The following is a 23,077-nucleotide window of genomic DNA, read 5'->3' on the forward strand; positions in this document are numbered from 1 at the left end:
AAACAATAGCAAAAACTACACAATTCAATATAAAAACAGAGTAGCATAATTGACCAATACACACAGGGGTCTTGATCAGAATTTCAAGGCGAACAAAATTTCAGAAACCGGCGGCTAACGTTGGCGGCCGGTGGTTATTGACAGAAGCAGACAGTTGTGAACGGCGACCGGCGATGGTGAGATTATAAGCATATTAGCAAAGGTTCTACTGTTTGAAGTTTAAAAAAAAAAATAGATGCATACACATATTCAACTCTATTTACCAGGTCAGTTTCGCAGAGAATCTGTTTAAGTTTGTAGGAAAAATATACATACGAAACTGAAAATTACAAGTAACATACAAACATGCTATGTAAAACGTAATCATAAATAGAAAATATGAATATAGATATGCAATATTTAAGGATAAACATAAGCGTAAAACGATCAAACCGAATAGAAAGGTTGAACCGGGCTTGTGTTCGACACAATTCTCTTAAACAGATTCGACGTCTGTTCCCAGGGTACACCGGTTCGAAGCAGCGTGTAGTGCCGGACGAGAGCACTTGCCTGAAAAAGAGACCGGAAGCGGGGTGGCCGAAGTTGTAAAAGAAGAAGCTGAAAAATCAATGTAAGAGGGTTATGATTTTTGTTTATGTGTTAGTTGATACTTATTTTCTCAATACCAAACTTTGGTATTTATCGTGCAAACAAGATCTCAAAAGGTAAGAAAACATTTACGAAATCACACATAATATATTTACAAAATCCTTGATTGATAAATCAAATCTTTTAGGATTTGAAAAGGAAAATATCACACCAAATATATTTACAAAATCCTTTGTTGATAAATCAAATCTTTTAGGATTTGAAAAGGATTTACAAAATCTTTTAATTTCTTACTTTGCACTTAAACTAACAACTGTGAGACGCGATATCTCATTCACCATTAACCCGTTTTGGACACGCTTTAGTTCGTTTTAAAGCTCTCATTAGTGGCTACAAATCCCACTAAATAGTCGTTAATATATATCACTTTATTATATTTAATTTGTTCCAAAAATTGGTGGAACATACTTTTCCAACCAAAATTTCCAACAATAAGGAACCGAAATATGAAAATTCTAACCAGTGGTTTTCTTGAATTAAACAAACTGTTTAGCAACTTTACATCCATAGGTACTTAACAAAAAAAAATCACTAAAATATATGCAGATGTTCTAAAAATTAACCAGACATGTTCGTCTTCCATCAAACAAAACACTCCTATCTGTAGGTGCTGAGCTCCTTCTTTTTCCTTAGCAGCAAACGCAAAATAGAATAAATTTAAAAAAAAAATTCAACAAACTAAAGAAAGAGATCAAAGCAAATAAAAAATCACGCTAAAAACTACATTAAGAGTAGGCACAGAAATAATAGTTATAAGGAAAGTTGAAAAAAATGGTTACTTGGCTGCTGTGGCCACACTTCTTCTTCCTGCAGTTTACAGCCCTTGGGGGCAAGCGAGCAAAACACCTAATTCAGCCATAAAAAGGCATTCATTAACTTTAACATAACAGATAATTTAGATAAATTATGGACCGCCTCAGTAACGAAATAGCATAAATAACAATAGAATTTAGATAAAACAAATCCAACTACATACAACACAATTCAACAAAATAAGCGAAGATCATGTAAACAAGTCTTCGAACAAAATAAAGGGCCATGAAACATTAGATGTACAATATGTAAAAGGTATATCCGACATACATCTGTTAGACGATGATAAGGCCCGAGTCCGTTGGGCTTAGGGTCCATTAGGGTTTACTCAGGTTTAAAGATGATTAAACTTGAGTAAACCCTAATGGACCCTAAGCCCAACGGACTCGGGCCTTATTATCGTCTAACAACATCAACACATATTGATGATGAATAAATAAACTTACTTGCGGCAAACTTTCTTGTCCTGATTGTATTTCCTGGCCAACTCCTTCAAATAGGGTTCAATACATATAAATCCTCCCCTCAGCCTCAACACTAAATGAAGAGTTGATTCTGAACAAAAAGCAGAACATTAATTTACTCTGTCTAAACTCAAATAATACTAGCATATTACATGAATTTCAATAAACATTATTTTCGTAAAACACAATCATAAGCGCATTAAGGTCACAATTCAGATCAAACCATTCTAAACTGATACTCGAATTTAATAACACATACTAATTCCTTTAAACTGCTGATTCTTTTATGCAATTAAATATACGGGCAAATTCACAAAAATAACTAATATGTACACAGAATCATGGTAATAAATGCACTAAATGCATAATAACTTTATAACGTTTATTTCGGCTAATATAATTAAACTAGTAGTTAAATAAACAAACACAAATTACATATGAAAAAACAAACCTTTCTAGATGTTGTAATCAGCAAGTGTTCGGCCATCTTCATGCTGCTTTCCGGCAAAGATTAAACGCTGCTGGTCCGGAGGAATACCTACAAAGTATACAAAATCTTATCCATACAAGTTACATAATTATATAGATATATGTGTATTTACGCAAAATTAAAATAAACCTATTAAAACTAAACATATATCAATTAGCATCGTAAAAGTATTTATACCTTCCTTGTCCTGAATCTTGGCCTTAACATTGACGATAGTATCGCTGCTTTCAACCTCTAGGGTTACGGTTTTACCGGTTAAGGTTTTCACGAAGATCTGCATGTTTTTCTTTTTGAGGACTCTGAAATTTTGAAAGGTTTTTTATTCTGTTTTATGCGATTATAAATTTATAATAAGGGTTTCGAGTATTCAGGCCTTTTGTTGGGAAATATAGCACTCACTTTCCAATTTCAACTTTCACCAAGTTTAACTTGGTCACCAAGTTCAACTCATATTGTCCTCCAAATTTATCTTGGTCTCTAAGTTTACCTAGGTGATAAGGCTAAAAAGGAACATATATTTCATAGCATTATCCCCCAAGAAAGACAGGATTTTAGTTGTAATTGTTCCATATTCAAGTAATATTCGTTTATATTTAATAAGTGCGAAGACAAAAGGCGAAAACAAAGAATTGAAGACGGAAAGGTCCAAAATGCTCAAATGTACAAGATACAATTAAAGTGGTTCAAATTATTGATGAAGAACGTCTAAAAATGACAAGAGTACAAGTTGCGGAACGCAAAGTACACGATATAAAATAATACGCGAAGACGTCCGAAAATCCGGAACCGGGACCCGAGCCAAGAAGAAACGCCCGACGCAACGGACCAAAAATATCTAGTCTACTATGCACAAGAATAAAATATAATATATAAATAATTATATTAATTATTTATATATTTATATTTATTTTAAATTATGTCGACGAACAAGAAAACAAAAATGATTGAGCTGGATTCTGATGGCCATGCGACTCGCATGGATTTATGCCTATTTCCCATGCGAGTCGCATGAGGATCAGAATCAGGCCTGGTCTATAAATTTGCCAGTTTTCGTTCGTTTTAAAAACACACCACACACAAATACATAATAATACTCCCTAGTATAATATAAATAAATATATATATGTATATATAGTATAGATTAGTGTTATATTAGATTAGTTCGGGTTATGTAAAGGTTATTTTACGGGTTTTAAAGTCGGAGCTCTGTCCGTGTAACACTACGCGATAAATAATCAATGTAAGCTATGTTCTTCTTTTTAAATTAATGTCTCGTACTTAAGTTGTTATTATGCTTATTTGAACCGAAGTAATCATGATGTTGGGCTAAAATACTAAAATTGGGTAATTGGGCTTTGTACCATAATTGGGGTTTGGACAAAAGAACGACACTTGTGGAAATTAGACTATGGGCTATTAATGGGCTTTATATTTGTTTAACTAAATGATAGTTTGTTAATGTTAATATAAAGATTTACAATTGGGCGTCCCTATAAATTACCATATACACTCGATCGAACACGATGGGCGGGGTATTTATATGTACGAATAATCGTTCATTTAACCGGACACGGGAATGGATTAATAGCCACTAGAATAATTAAAACAGGGGTGAAATTACATTCAAGGGTAATTGGTGTAATTGTTAACAAAGTAGTAAAACCTTGGTTTACACGCAGTCGATAACCTGGTGTATTCATTAAACAAAGTATTAAAACCTTGTTACAATTCGAATCCCCAATTAGTTGGAATATTTAACTTCGGGTATAATAATAATTTGACGAGGACACTCGCACTTTATATTTATGACTGATGGACTGTTATGGACAAAAACCAGACGGACAGATTAAATAATCCAGGACAAAGGACAATTAACCCATGGGCATAAAATTAAAATCGATACGCCAATATCATGATTATGGAAGTTTAAATAACCATAATAATTATTTTATTTTATTTATTTTACGCACTTTAATTTTTGTCATTTATATTTTTGCATTAGACTTTAATTGTGACTTTAAGATATAAAATCGACAAACCGGTCATTAAACGGTAAAACCCCCACTTTTATATATTATTATATATATATTTATATATTTTTGTACAAATATAATTATATAAAAATAAGTGTTTCATAAGCCCGTCTCCCTGTGGAACGAACCGGACTTACTAAAAACTATACTACTCCGCGACTAGGTACACTGCCTATTGTGTTGTAGCAAGGTTTTGGTATATCCATTTTGTAAATATTTAATTAAAACTTGTTAAATTTTGTAGCATTCTGTATTAAAAATATAGTATATTTCGTAACCCCACGCTACGACATCAAGTTTTTGGCGCCGCTGCCGGGGACTCGGCGAAACTATCTATTTTTCATTTTTGTATATATATATTTATTATTTTTAGAAAAACAATATAAAATCCTAAAAATTTAAAAATCTAAAAATTTAAAAAAATTAAAACCGAAAAGAAAAAAAAAATATATATGTTTATATAATTTTAAGATTTTTATTTATAAAATTATCAAATATTTCTATTTTTAGTTTTATAAAAATATTAAGTTTTTATTTAAATTATATATATATTTTATTTAATATATTAAAACAGAAAATATAATATAAATATAAAATAAAACGAATTGAACCTTTATTTGAACTATCATCTGAACTGGCCAAACAGGTCATGCGACTCGCATGACCCCCTGCCTAAACCCATGCGAGTCGCATGAGGTCAACTGACAGGCCAGGTTTTACCCTATTTTCGCATTTAATACGGTGTATTATATTATTATTATTTATAAACCCTAGTTTATTATTATTATTATATTTAAGTTTTAAGTTTATTTAATTTATATTTACTTATATTTAGTTTTATTATATATAAAACTTAAATATAATATAATATAAAAATAATATTTTTATAAAAATTATATTTTTATCAATTTTAAACTTATTTCTATTTTTGTACCTTTTAATCGTTTTTAGCGTAATTTTCGTATTTTTATCGTTCGTACTTAGTTTTTAGTCATAGTTTTTGCTGTTGTTATTTTTATTTTTAGATTTTTAGGCTTTGCCGTAAAATCTCTTAAGTGCTTTTTCTTTAGATTAAGATTTAGTTGCTTTAGAATTTTGCGACGCCGTTTTTCGCTTTAGTTTTAAATAGATTTTAGTGCCTAAATAACGTAATTGCCGTTTTTCCTTTAGAATTGCATTTACCTTTAAACTTTTAGGCGCAACTTTTTAGATTTAGTTTTTAGACTTTTAAGTTTCGACGTTTTTCTTTCTTATTTTTATTTTTCGACGTTTTTCGACGCGCAATCTATTTCTTTCTTATTTCTCGACGCTCTAGTTTTTAGGACCTAGAATTTTCTCTACTTCTTATCTAATTCTCAAAACGGAAAGAAAAATTATTTAAGCGGTTAAATTAATGGACGTTGACATTTTTCTGGTTCGTAGTAATAGTTGGATTTGTTAGTGGCTAGTTGTGGGCTTCCGATTTAAAGGGTCCTGGCTACCTGCTGCATCTTTTGGCTATTCGAAACGTGGGCAAAAGCAGAAAAGTCTATTAATTGGATAACTTATATAAGTTTTTCTAAATTTTATAACTAATAGGATAATTCGTGATTGTACCACATTGTAGCTAAAATTTGGCCATCGCAATAAAATGGAAAATTTTGAAAGCAAGGCCTTGGAAACTCTTTTTGAACTCCAAAATCAATTAAATCAATACTCTCAACCGAGTGTTGATGACAATTCATTCAGTCAATCTTGGATCGCGAACGATGAAACAATAACTGGTTGTGAAATCTGTGGAGATTATCACTCAACATGGGAATGTTACTATTACGTTCCTATGGAAAATTACGCACCCACAGAACCTGCATGGAACGATTATGAAGAACGCAATTCAAACTGGGATTATTCCCAAGAATATATCCAAACTCAACAACCAGAAGACGAGGAAAATTACGTGTCCGAAAATTCTTTAGACAATATGAAAATCAAACTCGAAGAACTTGATGCTCAAAAGGAACAAATGAGAGAGTTTGTAAACCGGCAAGCTGAAACTCTATCAGATTACACACCTGTTGATCTGAGGAGTCGTGTGCAAGAAAATCTCAAATCAACGAATTTTGATGAATTCGAGAGCTCCGAAATCACCAACTATCCCGATGATAATTCTTATTCAGCCTTACCAATTTCACAACATATCGACACATTAGCCTCTACCGACGAAGAAGATGTAAGGGTAACAAATTGGTACTCTTGGGAAAACGATAACGTTGAAAATTTTACCCCCGAGACCAAAACGAAATTCACCATTCCACAACCTTCCAACCCAATATTCTCAATAGACGAGTTATCTACCCAAGATGAACTACGAGCTGTAATAGATAATGACACTTCGGATATCACCCAATTGGGTAATAGAGGTGAAAACTTTGATCCCGAGAATAAAAGGAAGAAAATATTAGGAATTGTCCGCCCTATAGAATGTATGTCGGTGTATATCGATCCATTTGACCAAGAAACAGAAAAGAGACATATCCATTTACTAAAAGCTACACTTAAAAAAGAATTAAGTAGTGACGTTCGGGTGAGTCTAAACTTTAAACCCATTGATATATTATACACCACCCGAGATATAAATAACTGGCTCACTATTTTAATTCATGGAACTTATTCCACCGACTTCACATATCGTCAGCTAAAGTGTAGGGAAGTCTAACCCCACTTAACGTTAAATTAGGGGTTCGGGTTAGTGCATAACTCGTTAATAAACATGCATGATAAGTTAGGGTAAAATACGCATTTTCAAAAATTAGCAAACAGTTCAGAAAAGCAACCATTTTTGAAGAAAAACATGTATGATAATACAAGAAGGAATGAACGATGAGGCGCGCCATCTATCATTCGTCGAGCTTTGTAAGTACAAACTAGGTATTCTTAATCACTTTTCTACACTAATCACCCTCATGAATTTATAATTAGAGTCTGATTTCATGCAAATGAGGGCATTGCATGATCTCAAGTGTGGGGAAGGGTTATAAATTCTCTCGGGTTTACACTTGGTTTATTTGCCAAATTTTGTGAAAATTTGAAAAAAATTTCAACTAAATGAATTTAAAATCATGTTTATACATATTTATGAACGATGAAAACTAGGTGTTAATACCGAAATTATCGTTACCTTAAAAAGGACATAAATTGAGAAACAACCCAAAACGCTTGAATTCATTTAAGAATGGAATAGAAGAGAATAAAAAGGCAAAGAAATAAACTAAGTGTGGGGAGAATGTACCAAGTTATTCAATTAAAAATTATCTATCACATGTTTCTGTAAAGTTATTGCAGGTGCTTTTGTTTTGAACTAAATTAATAGTTTTACCCGGTTTATTGTGATACTTTTGAAAGAAAGATGGATCTACACGATGAATCAATTACATCATTAAAAGGAAGTAAAGTCTTCCGAAAAAGACACGCGCTTCTTGATTTAGGTCATGAAGTTGTCGTCCAGACCAGCTGTAGGTTGACGAAAAATCTAGAAAAGTCATCACTAAAATCGGCTGGAAATCCACGGACCTCAGCATCAAAAAGGGTCGCCATGTGGTCAGATTTATCCTAACCATGAGAAGGATTTATCTCGTACAATGGGGAGGCACCGTGCAAATTAGCTTGATAAGACTAATGAATCAGATCCCCAGAAAGGATAATCTCCTTAAAGATTAAAAATCAGCTTTTAAGACTGATATTACTCAATCCTTGAGATTGACCTTAAAGATTGAGAATTCAAACTCATGGAATTCAATGATATCTAAACTCGAGCATGAACGAGAAAATATTTTGATCAAAAATACAAACCGATTTGTTTTCTGAAAATCCATTTTCAATGCGTTCATTACCATTGAACGTAAAATCCTAGGAATTCACCTGGAATTCATTAGGTCACCTGAACCAAATCGGGTGTCAACCGTAAGAACGGTGGTTGCATAGCATGGTCAGAGACAGGACCTTGTGCCAGACCGAAAAATCATAAGATGATCTTTACTATTGCTCCTACCAAGGATAGTTCTAGCATCCGACACGTTTTTAGACCATGAACAAATGCATGTCATTAGACATTGCCTTAACAGTTTCTTGTTCATCGCTTTCCTTTACAACCGGACGGTAGTTTACCGAAAGGTAATATACGGAACAAGTAAACTGGATGTGTGCTTTCCGATACCAGGATAGCAGTGGATTACACGAACCTAAAAGTTTTAAGCCAAAATATTGATCCACAAATATATTTTGCAACACCAAAGAATGGATTAAATCAGAAAACTTGTCTAGGGTAAAATCTAGCTTGAATTTTCAAAAGATCAAATGTTTTCATAAAGATCCAATTTCCTTAAAGATCTACATTTTTATAGTCATGTGGGACTGTAAACCGCCTTTCAAATGTGCACTTTGCTTTGGAAACCGAAAGTAAATCGGCTATTTGATTGTAAGTGTCGTTGACCTAAACCCAAGGCAACTGTGGATGACACACCCACCTTTAACCATGGTTCTATCATTACTATCATTGTTTATACCGCTCTATCAAAATCACTGATGTACAAAGTGTGAAGAATAAAGAAGTGATTCATGTGATGTATTATATTATTTCAAGACTGTATTGCTTGAGGACAAGCAACGTTCAAGTGTGGGGATATTGATAAGGCTAAAAAGGAACATATATTTCATAGCATTATCCCCCAAGAAAGACAGGATTTTAGTTGTAATTGTTCCATATTCAAGTAATATTCGTTTATATTTAATAAGTGCGAAGACAAAAGGCGAAAACAAAGAATTGAAGACGGAAAGGTCCAAAATGCTCAAATGTACAAGATACAATTAAAGTGGTTCAAATTATAGGGTTATAAATTCTCTCGGGTTTACACTTGGTTTATTTGCCAAATTTTGTGAAAATTTGAAAAAAAATTTCAACTAAATGAATTTAAAATCATGTTTATACATATTTATGAACGATGAAAACTAGGTGTTAATACCGAAATTATCGTTACCTTAAAAAGGACATAAATTGAGAAACAACCCAAAACGCTTGAATTCATTTAAGAATGGAATAGAAGAGAATAAAAAGGCAAAGAAATAAACTAAGTGTGGGGAGAATGTACCAAGTTATTCAATTAAAAATTATCTATCACATGTTTCTGTAAAGTTATTGCAGGTGCTTTTGTTTTGAACTAAATTAATAGTTTTACCCGGTTTATTATGATACTTTTGAAAGAAAGATGGATCTACACGATGAATCAATTCCATCATTAAAAGGAAGTAAAGTCTTCCGAAAAAGACACGCGCTTCTTGATTTAGGTCATGAAGTTGTCGTCCAGACCAGCTGTAGGTTGACGAAAAATCTAGAAAAGTCATCACTAAAATCGGCTGGAAATCCACGGACCTCAGCATCAAAAAGGGTCGCCATGTGGTCAGATTTATCCTAACCATGAGAAGGATTTATCTCGTACAATGGGGAGGCACCGTGCAAATTAGCTTGATAAGACTAATGAATCAGATCCCCAGAAAGGATAATCTCCTTAAAGATTAAAAATCAGCTTTTAAGACTGATATTACTCAATCCTTGAGATTGACCTTAAAGATTGAGAATTCAAACTCATGGAATTCAATGATATCTAAACTCGAGCATGAACGAGAAAATATTTTGATCAAAAATACAAACCGATTTGTTTTCTGAAAATCCATTTTCAATGCGTTCATTACCATTGAACGTAAAATCCTAGGAATTCACCTGGAATTCATTAGGTCACCTGAACCAAATCGGGTGTCAACCGTAAGAACGGTGGTTGCATAGCATGGTCAGAGACAGGACCTTGTGCCAGACCGAAAAATCATAAGATGATCTTTACTATTGCTCCTACCAAGGATAGTTCTAGCATCCGACACGTTTTTAGACCATGAACAAATGCATGTCATTAGACATTGCCTTAACAGTTTCTTGTTCATCGCTTTCCTTTACAACCGGACGGTAGTTTACCGAAAGGTAATATACGGAACAAGTAAACTGGATGTGTGCTTTCCGATACCAGGATAGCAGTGGATTACACGAACCTAAAAGTTTTAAGCCAAAATATTGATCCACAAATATATTTTGCAACACCAAAGAATGGATTAAATCAGAAAACTTGTCTAGGGTAAAATCTAGCTTGAATTTTCAAAAGATCAAATGTTTTCATAAAGATCCAATTTCCTTAAAGATCTACATTTTTATAGTCATGTGGGACTGTAAACCGCCTTTCAAATGTGCACTTTGCTTTGGAAACCGAAAGTAAATCGGCTATTTGATTGTAAGTGTCGTTGACCTAAACCCAAGGTAACTGTGGATGACACACCCACCTTTAACCATGGTTCTATCATTACTATCATTGTTTATACCGCTCTATCAAAATCACTGATGTACAAAGTGTGAAGAATAAAGAAGTGATTCATGTGATGTATTATATTATTTCAAGACTGTATTGCTTGAGGACAAGCAACGTTCAAGTGTGGGGATATTGATAAGGCTAAAAAGGAACATATATTTCATAGCATTATCCCCCAAGAAAGACAGGATTTTAGTTGTAATTGTTCCATATTCAAGTAATATTCGTTTATATTTAATAAGTGCGAAGACAAAAGGCGAAAACAAAGAATTGAAGACGGAAAGGTCCAAAATGCTCAAATGTACAAGATACAATTAAAGTGGTTCAAATTATTGATGAAGAACGTCTAAAAATGACAAGAGTACAAGTTGCGGAACGCAAAGTACACGATATAAAATAATACGCGAAGACGTCCGAAAATCCGGAACCGGGACCCGAGCCAAGAAGAAACGCCCGACGCAACGGACCAAAAATATCTAGTCTACTATGCACAAGAATAAAATATAATATATAAATAATTATATTAATTATTTATATATTTATATTTATTTTAAATTATGTCGACGAACAAGAAAACAAAAATGATTGAGCTGGATTCTGATGGCCATGCGACTCGCATGGATTTATGCCTATTTCCCATGCGAGTCGCATGAGGATCAGAATCAGGCCTGGTCTATAAATTTGCCAGTTTTCGTTCGTTTTAAAAACACACCACACACAAATACATAATAATACTCCCTAGTATAATATAAATAAATATATATATGTATATATAGTATAGATTAGTGTTATATTAGATTAGTTCGGGTTATGTAAAGGTTATTTTACGGGTTTTAAAGTCGGAGCTCTGTCCGTGTAACACTACGCGATAAATAATCAATGTAAGCTATGTTCTTCTTTTTAAATTAATGTCTCGTACTTAAGTTGTTATTATGCTTATTTGAACCGAAGTAATCATGATGTTGGGCTAAAATACTAAAATTGGGTAATTGGGCTTTGTACCATAATTGGGGTTTGGACAAAAGAACGACACTTGTGGAAATTAGACTATGGGCTATTAATGGGCTTTATATTTGTTTAACTAAATGATAGTTTGTTAATGTTAATATAAAGATTTACAATTGGGCGTCCCTATAAATTACCATATACACTCGATCGGACACGATGGGCGGGGTATTTATATGTACGAATAATCGTTCATTTAACCGGACACGGGAATGGATTAATAGCCACTAGAATAATTAAAACAGGGGTGAAATTACATTCAAGGGTAATTGGTGTAATTGTTAATAAAGTAGTAAAACCTTGGTTTACACGCAGTCGATAACCTGGTGTATTCATTAAACAAAGTATTAAAACCTTGTTACAATTCGAATCCCCAATTAGTTGGAATATTTAACTTCGGGTATAATAATAATTTGACGAGGACACTCGCACTTTATATTTATGACTGATGGACTGTTATGGACAAAAACCAGACGGACAGATTAAATAATCCAGGACAAAGGACAATTAACCCATGGGCATAAAATTAAAATCGATATGCCAATATCATGATTATGGAAGTTTAAATAACCATAATAATTATTTTATTTTATTTATTTTACGCACTTTAATTTTTGTCATTTATATTTTTGCATTAGACTTTAATTGTGACTTTAAGATATAAAATCGACAAACCGGTCATTAAACGGTAAAACCCCCACTTTTATATATTATTATATATATATTTATATATTTTTGTACAAATATAATTATATAAAAATAAGTGTTTCATAAGCCCGTCTCCCTGTGGAACGAACCGGACTTACTAAAAACTATACTACTCCGCGACTAGGTACACTGCCTATTGTGTTGTAGCAAGGTTTTGGTATATCCATTTTGTAAATATTTAATTAAAACTTGTTAAATTTTGTAGCATTCTGTATTAAAAATATAGTATATTTCGTAACCCCACGCTACGACATCACTAGGTCTCCAAATTCACAATCTGAAACCTTCCACACAATTTAGAAAATTGGAGTTAATATCTAACAGCTTTTATTTCACATTCCGAAAATTAAAGAAAACGTTAATTTTTCAACAAAATATAATGATTTATTATTAAAAGAATGTAATTGTCAAAAATATCCCACAAGTTGCAAGGCTTCCTTGCGCCCTTGCGAAATACTTTTTTTTTTTTTTGAAAGGCAAGATATTTTATTAGAATAACTCAAAGTACAAAGTACAAATATCATTTGGGAATTTATCCCAATACACACGATGAAAACGCAATATGTACGATGAAAACGAAATACTAGTAACAGGTCAAAACTGATAAATTATAGATGGCGACCTAAAATTTATCGGTCATGACCGAAAACCTTCGGTCAAACACACCTTGAGACAGGCTCTGTCTGATCGAATGTTTTTGTTCATGATCGATAAATTTCAAGTCCAAATTATACTATTATAATATGGAGTACGATTTTTGTAGTATATGATTCAAAGGTACCAATCAAAAAACACATATCATGAACCATCACATAAACACAAGAAGTTGAATGTTACATGGACAAATTACATAAGAAAGATGATGATTAGAATGAGCACGTATTGGAATGTGATGATAATTTATAAATGGTTAAATTTTGTTCCGGTTATGCGAAGAAAGTAAGTTATTATTTTTACCCATATGTACATGTCTAACAAGATTATTAGCGTTTTACTCATATATATGTAGTCTACCATATCCTTTTTACCAGTGGTGAATGCAAAATGAAATCCCAATGGGGTCTCAAAAAAGTTTTCGAAACTAATTATATTTCAGTGGTACTTAATTTCCGTCAAAAAACCTTAATAAAATTTAAAATATATGGGGTCGTTTAATTTAGTTAAGTTTAGTGGTGTCATATATAATTTATATATAATTTGAAGTATACATCGCGTAAAAAAATTTTAGAAGTAATGGGGTCTTAGGGCTCCACGCCCCTAAGAGTGTAATAGCCACTGCTTTTTTACCCTTTCAATCTGTGTATAAATTATATAACTGTATCATATATGTTTTATAACTTGTATAGTTGATTTCTCGTATGGTATGGCTGGATCCTAGTGGACAGCAAATGTTGGAATGACTAAATCAGGAACTGGTCATGTGAGGCTTGATAGTGCTCCAAATGAACATATATTTAGTATCAATATCCCTCCGATATGTAAAGATTTCAGTTGCAATTGTTCCATTTTCATGTAATATTCATTTATATTAAATAAGTGCGAAGACAAAAGGCGAAAACAACGAATTGAAGACGCAAAGGTCCAAAAAGCTCAAAAGTACAAGATACAATTAAAAAGGTTCAATTTATTGATAAGGAACGTCTAAAAATGACAAGAGTACAAGTTACGAAACGCAAAGTACAAAATATCTCAGCGTACGCAAGGACGTTCGAAAATCCGGAACCGGTACATGAACCAACTCTCAACGCTCGACGCAACGGAAAAAAAAAATTACGAGTCTACTATGTATATAAATATAATATAATATATAAATAATTATAAAAATTATTTATATATTATATATATTTAAATAAAAACCGTCGGCAGCCTTGGATCTTGAACTTGTGGGCTGGTTTTGGAACCTCCGCGACTTGCGGAGCTGGAAGGCCAAAATGGCCGCGACTCGCGGAGCAGTGAATTTCAGTTCTGGCTATAAAAGCTCTCGAGTTCTGCATGTAAAATATATAAAAAATAAATAATAATAATAATACTCCCTAGTATAATATAAATAAATATATATATGTATATATAGTATAGATTAGTGTTATATTAGATTAGTTTGGGTTATGTAAAAGTTATTTTTACGGGTTTTTAAAGTCGAAGCTCTGTCCGTGTAACACTACGCGATAAATAATCAATGTAAGCTATGTTCTCCTTTTTAAATTAATGTCTCGTAGCTAAGTTATTATTATGCTTATTTAAAACGAAGTAATCATGATGTTAGGCTAATTACTAAAATTGGGTAATTGGGCTTTGTACCATAATTGGGGTTTGGACAAAAGAACGACACTTGTGGAAATTAGACTATGGGCTATTAATGGGCTTTATATTTGTTTAACTAAATGAAAGTTTGTTAATGTTAATATAAAGATTTACAATTGGGCGTCCCTATAAATTACCATATACACTCGATCGGACACGATGGGCGGGGTATTTATATGTACGAATAATCGTTCATTTAACCGGACACGGGAATGGATTAATAGCCACTAGAATAATTAAAACAGGGGTGAAATTACATTCAAGGGTAATTGGTGTAATTGTTAACAAAGTAGTAAAACCTTGGTTTACACGCAGTCGATAACCTGGTGTATTCATTAAACAAAGTATTAAAACCTTGTTACAATTCGAATCCCCAATTAGTTGGAATATTTATCTTCGGGTATAATAATAATTTGACAAGGACACTTGCAATTTATATTTATGACTGATGGACTGTTATGGACAAAAACCAGACGGACATATTAAATAATCCAGGACAAAGGACAATTAACCCATGGGCATAAAACTAAAATCAACACGTCAAACATCATGATTACGGAAGTTTAAATAAGCATAATTCTTTTATTTCATATTTAATTTCCTTTATTTTATATTTAATTGCACTTCTAATTATCGTACTTTTTAATTATCGCAATTTTATTTTATCGCATTTTTATTATTCGCAATTTCATTATCGTTATTTACTTTACGCTTTAATTTAAGTCTTGTATTTATTTTATATTTTACATTAGGTTTTAACTGCGACTAAAGTTTTAAAATCGACAAACCGGTCATTAAACGGTAAAAACCCCCCTTTATAATAATAATATTACTTATATATATATTTGTATTTTTATAAAAGTAAACTAATATAGCGTTGAGCTTTGTTTAAAGATTTCCCTGTGGAACGAACCGGACTTACTAAAAACTACACTACTGTACGATTAGGTACACTGCCTATAAGTGTTGTAGCAAGGTTTAAGTATATCCATTCTATAAATAAATAAATATCTTGTGTAAAATTGTATCGTATTTAATAGTATTTCCTTCTAAAAAAATAATACTATTTTATATACACCTCGCTTTGACATCAAGTATTTTTGGCGCCGCTGCCGGGGACTTGGCGAAACGCTATATTTGTAATATATATTTGTATAAATATATTTTTAGAAAAACAATATCAAATTTAAAAAATAAAAAATAAAAAATAAAAAATAAAAAAAAAACCGAAAAAAAAATAAAAAAATAAAAAATATATATAAATCTAGTTTTACGATTTTTATTTATAAAATTATAAAGTAGTTCTATTTTTATTTTAGTTTTTAAAATATAAGTTTTTATTATATAAATATTTAGATTTTAAAATATAAAAACAGAAAATAAAAATAAAAAAATAAAAAAAAAATAATAAAAACGTCAAATTTTGAACTGCACCCGAGTTGAAATTTGGAACCCCGCGACTCGCGGGGTTTGCTGCCTTGAATACCGCGACTCGCGGAGATACTCTGACACGGGTACACAGAACCCTAATCTGCATTAATTACGGAGTATTATTAATTATTATTAATTAATTTTTATTAGGGTTAAATATTTAATTAATTTAGTATTTAATTTAAGTTTTAATTAATTTGTATATTTAGTTTATTAAGTTTAATTAAATTGTAAAATTAATAGTTTTAATAAATAAATAATATAAAAATAATATTTTTATAAAAATTGTACTTTTTACAACTTTTTGTATATTTTTATATTTTGTCCCTTTTTAATCGTTTTAGCGTAATATTTGTATTTTTTTGCTCATATTTAGTTTTAAACTTAGTTTTTGCCATAGTTATTTTTACTTCTAGATTTTTAGGCTTTGCCGTAAAATCCCTTAAGTGCTATTTCTTTAGACTAAGATTTAGGTGCTTTAGAATTTTGCGACGATTTTAAAATTTTAGTGCCTTTTAAGTCACGACGCTCTATTTTCTTATTTTTATTTTTCGACGTTTTTCGACGCGCATTCTTTTTCTTTCTTATTTCTCGACGCTTTAGTTTTTAGGACTTAGAAATTTTCTCTATTTCTTATCTAATATCTCAAACGGAAAGAAAAATTATTTAAGTTGTTAAATTAATGGACGTTGACAATTTTCTGCTTCGTAGTAATAGTTGGATTTGTTAGTGGCTGAGTTGTGAGCTTCCGATTTAAAGGGTTCTGGCTCCCTGCTGCATCTTTTGGCTATTCGAAACGTGGACAAAAGCAGAAAAGTCTATTAATTGGACAACTTATATAAGTTTTTCTATTTTTATAACTAATAGGATAATTAGTAAATGCACCACATTGTAGCTAAAATTTGGCCATCGCAATAAAATGGAAAATTTTGAAAACAAGGCTATGGAAACTCTTTTTGATATCCGAAATCAATTAAATCAATACTCTCAAACGAGTGTTGATAAAAATTCATTCGGTCAATCTTGGATCACGAACGACGAAACAATAAATGGTTGTGAAATTTGTGGAGATTATCACTCAACATGGGAATGTTACTATTACGTTCCTATGAAAAATTACGCACCCACGGAACCTGAATGGAACGATTACGAAGAATACAATTCAAATTGGGATTATCCCCAAGAATATATCCAAACTCAACAACCAGAAGACGAGGAAAATTATGTGCCTGAAAATTCTTTAGATTATATGAAAATCAAACTCGAAGAACTCAATGCTCAAAATGAACAAATGAGAGAGTTTGTAAACCGGCAAGCTGAAACTCTATCAGACTACACACCTGTTGATCTGAGGAGTATTGTACAAGAAAATCTCATATCATCGAATTTTGATGAATTCGAGAGCTCCGAAATCACCAACTATCCCGATGATACTTTTTATTCAGCTTTACCAATTTCACAACATATTGACACATTAGCCTCTACCGACGAAATCATCAATCCATCAATGGATGATGAAGAAGAAGTAAGGGTGACAAATTGGTACTCTTGGGAATACGATAACGTTGAAAATTTTACCCCCGAGGCCAAACCTAACTTCACCATTCCACAACCTTCCAACCCAATATTCTCAATAGACGAGTCATCTACCAAAGATGAACTACAAGCTGTAATAGATAATGACACCTCGGATTTCACCCAATCGGGTAATAGAGGTGAAAACTTTAATCCCGAGAATAAAAGGAAGGAAATGTTAGGAATTGTCCACCCTATAATATGTATGTCGGTGTATATCGATCCATTTGACCAAGAACCAGAAAAGAGACATATCCATTTACTAAAAGCTACACTTAAAAAAGAATTAAGTAGTGACGATCGGGTGAGTCTAAACTTTAAACCCATTGATATATTATACACCACCCGAGATGTAAATAACTGGCTCACTATTCTAATTCGTGGAACTTATTCTACCGACTTCACATGTTGTCAGCTAAGTGTGGGGAAGTCTAACCCCACTTAACGTTAAATTAGAGGTTCGGGTTAGTGCATAACTCGTTAATAAACATGCATAATAAGTTAGGGTAAAAGACGCATTTTCAAAAATTATCAAACAGTTCAGAAAAGCAACCGTTTTTGAAGAAAAACATGTGTGATAAAACAAGAAGGAATGAAAGATGAGGCGCGCCATCTATCATTCGACGAGTTTTGTAATTACAAACTGGGTATTTTCAATCACTTTTCTACACTAATCACCCTCATGAATTTATAATTATAGTCTGATTTCATGCAAATGAGGGCATTGCATGATCTTAAGTGTGGGGAAGGGTTATAAATTCTCTCGGGTTTGCACTTAGTTTATTTGCCAAATTTTGTGAAAATTTTAAAAAAAATTTCAATTAAATGAATTCAAAATCATGTTTATACATATTTATGAACGATGAAAATTAGGTGTTAATACCGAAATTATCGTTACCTCGGAAAGGACATAAATTGAGAAACAACTAAAACGCTTGAATTTATTTATTAGGATATAAAAAGACGCATGAAAAAAGCCAAGTGTGGGGAGAATATACCAAGTTATTCAATAAAAAATTATCTATCACATGTTTCTGTAAAGTTTATTGCAGGTGCTTTTGTTTTGGACTAAATTAACTGTTTTACCCGATTTACTGTAATGAAAGATGGATCTACACGATGAATCAATTCCATCATTAAAAGGAAGTAAAGTCTTCCGAAAAAGACACGCGCTTCTTGATTTAGGTCATGAAGTTGTCGTCCAGACCAGCTGTAGGTTGACGAAAAATCTAGAAAAGTCATCTCTAAAATCAGCAGGAAATCCACGGACCTCAGCATCAAACAGGGTCGCCAAGTGGTTAGATTTATCCTAACCATGAGAAGGATTTATCTCGTAAAATGGGGAGGGCGCCGTGCAAATTAGCTTGATAAGACTAATGAATCAGACCCCCAGAAAGGATAATCTCCTTAAATATCAAAAATCAGCTTTTAAGCCTGATATTACTCAATCCTTGAGATTGACTTTAAAGATTGAGAATTACAACTCATGGAATTCGATGATATCTAAACTCGAGCTTGAACGAGAAAATATTTTGATCAAAAATAAAACCGATTTGTTTTCTAAAAACCCATTTTCAATGCGTTCATTGAACGTAAAATCCTAGGAATTCACCTGGAATTCATTAGGTCACCTGAACCAAATCGGGTGTCAAACGTAAGAACGGTGGTTGCATATTGGTCGAAGACAGGACCTTTTGCCAAGACCGAAAAACTATAGGGTGATCTTTACTATTGCTCCTACAAAGGATAGTATTGCATCCGACACGTTAAAGACCATAATCAAAAGCATGTCACGGGACATTGCCTTAACAGTTGCTTGTTCATCGCTTTCCTTTACAACCGGACGGTAGTTTACCGAAAGGTAATATACGGGACAAGTAAACTGGACGTGTTGCTTTCCTAATACAACGTTAGCAAGTGGGTGACACAAAACGATAAGTTTTGAGCTAAAATTTTCAAATCTGAAACCCACCAACCCACAAAAATATTTTGCAAACACCGGTGAAGGGTTATTCCGGAAAACCTGTCTAGGGTAAAATCTAGCATGAATTTTCAAAAGATCAAATGTTTTCATAAAGATCAAATTTCCTAACAGATCTAAATTTTCATAGTCATGTGGGACTGTAAACCACAAATGCTACTATCATTGTTTATACCGCCGTATCAAAATCACTGATGTACAAAGTGTGAAGAATAAAGAAGTGATTCTAGTGTGTTTTATTTCAAGACTGTATTGCTTGAGGACAAGCAACGTTCAAGTGTGGGGATATTTGATAGTGCTCCAAATGAACATATATTTAGTATCAATATCCCTCCGATATGTAAAGATTTCAGTTGCAATTGTTCCATTTTCATGTAATATTCATTTATATTAAATAAGTGCGAAGACAAAAGGCGAAAACAACGAATTGAAGACGCAAAGGTCCAAAAAGCTCAAAAGTACAAGATACAATTAAAAAGGTTCAATTTATTGATAAGGGACGTCTAAAAATGACAAGAGTACAAGTTACGAAACGCAAAGTACAAAATATCTCAGCGTACGCAAGGACGTTCGAAAATCCGGAACCGGTACATGAACCAACTCTCAATGCTCGACGCAACGGAAAAAAAAAATTACGAGTCTACTATGTATATAAATATAATATAATATATAAATAATTATAAAAATTATTTATATATTATATATATTTAAATAAAAACCGTCGGCAGCCTTGGATCTTGAACTTGTGGGCTGGTTTTGGAACCTCCGCGACTTGCGGAGCTGGAAGGCCAAAATGGCCGCGACTCGCGGAGCAGTGAATTTCAGTTCTGGCTATAAAAGCTCTCGAGTTCTGCATGTAAAATATATAAAAAATAAATAATAATAATAATACTCCCTAGTATAATATAAATAAATATATATATGTATATATAGTATAGATTAGTGTTATATTAGATTAGTTTGGGTTATGTAAAAGTTATTTTTACGGGTTTTTAAAGTCGAAGCTCTGTCCGTGTAACACTACGCGATAAATAATCAATGTAAGCTATGTTCTCCTTTTTAAATTAATGTCTCGTAGCTAAGTTATTATTATGCTTATTTAAAACGAAGTAATCATGATGTTAGGCTAATTACTAAAATTGGGTAATTGGGCTTTGTACCATAATTGGGGTTTGGACAAAAGAACGACACTTGTGGAAATTAGACTATGGGCTATTAATGGGCTTTATATTTGTTTAACTAAATGAAAGTTTGTTAATGTTAATATAAAGATTTACAATTGGGCGTCCCTATAAATTACCATATACACTCGATCGGACACGATGGGCGGGGTATTTATATGTACGAATAATCGTTCATTTAACCGGACACGGGAATGGATTAATAGCCACTAGAATAATTAAAACAGGGGTGAAATTACATTCAAGGGTAATTGGTGTAATTGTTAACAAAGTAGTAAAACCTTGGTTTACACGCAGTCGATAACCTGGTGTATTCATTAAACAAAGTATTAAAACCTTGTTACAATTCGAATCCCCAATTAGTTGGAATATTTATCTTCGGGTATAATAATAATTTGACAAGGACACTTGCAATTTATATTTATGACTGATGGACTGTTATGGACAAAAACCAGACGGACATATTAAATAATCCAGGACAAAGGACAATTAACCCATGGGCATAAAATTAAAATCAACACGTCAAACATCATGATTACGGAAGTTTAAATAAGCATAATTCTTTTATTTCATATTTAATTTCCTTTATTTTATATTTAATTGCACTTCTAATTATCGTACTTTTTAATTATCGCAATTTTATTTTATCGCATTTTTATTATTCACAATTTCATTATCGTTATTTACTTTACGCTTTAATTTAAGTCTTGTATTTATTTTATATTTTACATTAGGTTTTAACTGCGACTAAAGTTTTAAAATCGACAAACCGGTCATTAAACGGTAAAAACCCCCCTTTATAATAATAATATTACTTATATATATATTTGTATTTTTATAAAAGTAAACTAATATAGCGTTGAGCTTTGTTTAAAGATTTCCCTGTGGAACGAACCGGACTTACTAAAAACTACACTACTGTACGATTAGGTACACTGCCTATAAGTGTTGTAGCAAGGTTTAAGTATATCCATTCTATAAATAAATAAATATCTTGTGTAAAATTGTATCGTATTTAATAGTATTTCCTTCTAAAAAAATAATACTATTTTATATACACCTCGCTTTGACATCAAGGCTCAACAAGGGTGATGTGGTTGCGATCAAAGGAATTACTGTTGTACAGGTAGAGGCGATACACGTATATTGTAGCGAATCATAATTAAACTATATGCTAGATGATTGATTAAATCTGATTGATATGATACAGGCTGGTGTTGAAGTTACATTTAAGTTTGCTAATTTCGATAAGGCCGAAACTTTAGACCCCGATTTGTACCAATTGCCCTCAGAAAATCTCGCGATGAAGATTTGTGAGATAAAGGCCTCAAGGGTACTCAAGCAGGCGGTTTAGGACCTTTTGGTCTTTTAACTTTGACTTCAGCCAAGCTTGAAGAATACACACATGTTTTCTTTAGGGTGTTCAAGACTATTGACAACAACAAACATAAAGTCCTAATGTGCTCTGATGCTTCAACGTACTCCATCTATATATCTCTCAACTATTCAATGATGATTTTAATCATTACATATCCGTTATTATACGATTTTAATATTTTTCTCTATTTCTGAATACAGTTTATTTTTGGCTGTGGATGTTGATCATACCGAAATGAAGCTTTCACTTAGGAGCCTGATTGATCACTCATTTGTTGAAAGCTTCGGGGAGGGCGGACAGTTTATCCAACATTTGCAGCTTTCGAAGAATCACAATTATATCTATTGAACAATGGTACTGAGTGTTAAAATGTTAGTGCAAACTGCAAATAATCAAAGTTAAGTTGCTACACCAAATTGTCAAAAGAGAGCTTGAATTCTTTAGATTAATTTGTTCTATAATTGGTTTGTTAGCCAACTTTTATGTATTTTATTTGGTTTGCTTTTGTGATTTAATTGTTAATTTGCTTCACATCCGTTGTTTTTGTTGGTAACTTTGATCATTATGTTTCTACTTTAATCTTGTATTTAAACAAGGGTTGTAACCATTTGGAAATCAATCCAACACATTCTACTTTCACTTGTTCATTCTTTTAGTTTACTAAACTTACATTTCCACCAAGATAT

At 32.3% G+C, this 23,077-nt stretch overlaps 1 pseudogene; it reads right to left on the reverse strand.

Moving 5' to 3' along the window:
• Positions 1-2,380: 2,380 nt before the first annotated feature.
• LOC139876539 (polyubiquitin-like) overlaps positions 2,381-23,077 on the reverse strand; it is a 106,250-nt pseudogene continuing 85,553 nt past the window's right edge.

The sequence above is a fragment of the Rutidosis leptorrhynchoides genome, chromosome 1, assembly GCF_046630445.1.
Source record: "Rutidosis leptorrhynchoides isolate AG116_Rl617_1_P2 chromosome 1, CSIRO_AGI_Rlap_v1, whole genome shotgun sequence".
Lineage (NCBI taxonomy): Eukaryota > Viridiplantae > Streptophyta > Magnoliopsida > Asterales > Asteraceae > Rutidosis > Rutidosis leptorrhynchoides.